This window comes from Ursus americanus, chromosome 1 (assembly GCF_024610735.1).
Source record: "Ursus americanus isolate L20-20 chromosome 1, mUrsAme1.1.p, whole genome shotgun sequence".
NCBI lineage: Eukaryota > Metazoa > Chordata > Mammalia > Carnivora > Ursidae > Ursus > Ursus americanus.
In genome coordinates, this window is record NC_142127.1 from 101890198 (window position 1) to 101893009 (window position 2812).

A 2812-nucleotide genomic window follows, 5' to 3' on the forward strand; every position below is an offset into this window, starting at 1 on the left:
GTCCCCACCAGGAGAGAGAAGCAGTGTGAGGTAAGAAGGGGATTCTGAGACTGCACAGGATAGGCCCCTCCAAGAATCGCCAGCCCCGGATGTCGGTATGGGAATAGGCACTAAGCAGCCACGCCAGCCGTGCCACGAAATACCTGATGGGCATGGAGGATTGGGCGCCACACGTGCGGTCAGCCGTCCTGGGGCCAGCAGCTGTGGCTGCTGTGCTGAGCCCAGCTTCCAGAAGGACACTTCCACCAGCGGTCAGGACTGGAAAGGAGAACGCGGAGGAGCAGTGGCTGTTAGCCCAGTGATATTAGCACATCCCTCCCAGGGAAATCACAGAATGAGCTGGAAAAGGAGTTCCAGGGAGGACCCAGGCGGGGGAGGGGGGGGCTTCAGATTGCTCGCACCAAGAGTGACATGTTTTACTCCGGGGCAAGCATGGCATGGAAAATGTGAACCTGGCTGAACTAAGGACTTTCTTTTTGGTGAAACTGAGGGATGTTTTGCACTGGAGTCAAGCGCCTCACTTGATAGCTGTGTTTTTTTTTTTTCTTAAAGATTTTATTTATTTATATGACAGAGCCAGCGAGAGAGGGAACACAAGCAGGGGGAGTGGGAGAGGGAGAGGGAGAAGCAGGCTTCCCGCGGAGCAGGGAGCCCAATGCAGGGCTCGATCCCAGGATCCTGGGATCATGACATGAGCCGAAAGCAGACGCTTAACAACTGAGGCACCCAGGCACCCCTCTCACTTGATACTTTAACCTTGATTCACCACCTTGAATGTCAGCCACCTGAGGACAAGAACAGTGTTCCAAGGCTGCCTAGCATGTCTGCGTAGTGGAGTACACCCAGTGTAACAAGAGTCACGATTATTTGCACATATATATATGTGTGTATATATATATATATATACACACATATATATATATTTTTTCCTTTTTAGGTAGGTTCCACACCCAACATGGGGCTTGAACTCACAACCCTGAGATTAAGAGTCTCCGGCTCTACCGACTGAGCCAGCCAGACGCCCCTCTTTGCAGATATTTTTTTAACAGCACTTTTTACATGATGAATATGACATCCCAACACCCTGCAAATTACATAGTCGTGCAAAAGTTCGTCTGTGTAATAGTGGACTCAAACATATATTTATGAAATCAGCCGTTTCAGTTGTCATTACTTACCATGATGACTTTTAAATTATACATTGAAATCATTTTAGCTTTTATGAGACATGGGATAAGGAGGTTCATTTTCCTCTAGAGTCACTTAATGGACACTCACACTCAAGGTTCTACATCCAGAAACTCACAAGGAGAGATGTTTTCCTCCAGGAAGTCTGCTTTGGTTTACTCTGGGGGTGGAAGTTTTCTCATCAGTGAAAATGAAGATGGAACATGGGGGCAGTTGAGCTTGTCCTTAATGACAGGAGGAACAGAATGTCCCTGGAAGCCAGAGCGGGCCCAGGAGAGAAGGGGCCACAGTCCAGGAATGTTGTGCCAACCTTGTGCGTGTCTGGATCTGCCGTGTGCATGGTGCTTTCCCACCTAGTATCTCATTTTATCTTTGGAAACACCCGAGGGAGGGTCAGGGCCAGCGTCCTCAGCCTCACTGAGGGACTCCAATAGAGAGATTCAAGACTGCATTCCAAAGCGAGATCACTGACACCCCCTGTCCCCCACCTTGGGGTGTGTAAATGCCCCTGCGTGAAGAGGGCAGGCATTGCCCCCCCCCCAACACAGTCTCTTGAAAGGAAATACTGGAAATAAAATTCTTCAAGGATGGAACTTGATACCAGAGGGCATGTGTTTTCCTGGACCCTAGACTGTGCTTAAAGGGAGGGAAGGCAAGGCTCTGGGCTTGGGGTCAGGTATGTCAGCGGTGGTGGGCGTGAGTTCTGGGGCATTCAGCGTGGAAACAGGGCCCTCCCTGGCACGAGGGTGCAGGAAGCGGTGATATGGGCAGGACACCAGCCTCCATCCTCTGCTCCTGGGAATCAGATTCCCGGCTTCCTTCAATGGCTAGGCTTCCCACGCCAGGAGCAGCAGACTGGGGACCACCGGGAGCTCAACCTCTGGGTCTCAGGGACCTGGGGCTCCACCCAGGGCTCAGAGGGCATTCTCGAATCTCTTCCGCTGTGTCTCCTCGTCTGTAAGCGCAGATACAATCAAGGGATTCATTTATTCGATTAATGAATTGATCTGCTGGGGCTCTTGGGAGAAAAAAAAAGATCAAGCAGATCAAGCCCTTAGCACGGCGATGGAGCTGAGCACACAGTTAGCCCTCAGAGAAGGCTGGCTATGGCTGTTGTCACGATGATGATGATGCAGGACTAACGGGGAATAGATATAGCGCTGGAGAGAAATACTTCACATGACTGTTATTTTTATTATGTAACTATGTAATTTTAATTGATAAATACCGAAGAGATGCTTGTCCCTTCAAATCTATGTATAAATGCAACCTGAAAAATAATCTGGTTTGGTTCTGTCTTCCATGGCTTGCTGTCCCACTTCAAGGAGAACGCACCTGCTGTCATGTTCTTATTAGGAGAAGTTAACACCCGCTGGCAGCAGAGGTCGGACCATTCTAAGAAAGCCACTTCATGTTCTGAAACCCGAGCTGGTTAGACCACATAGCTCTTTTATTCTCGCATCTTCTAATCTTGGCCAAGAAGCAACATGCCACATTCTCAGAAGCCCTTAGTCTGCCATCTCCTCTAAACGGAAGCAGCCCCATTCTCCATCAGAAGGTGTGCAGAACAAATGTATGAAGTGCCCCAATGTCTTGTGCAAATGCTATTCTTAGAAGGTCTCAA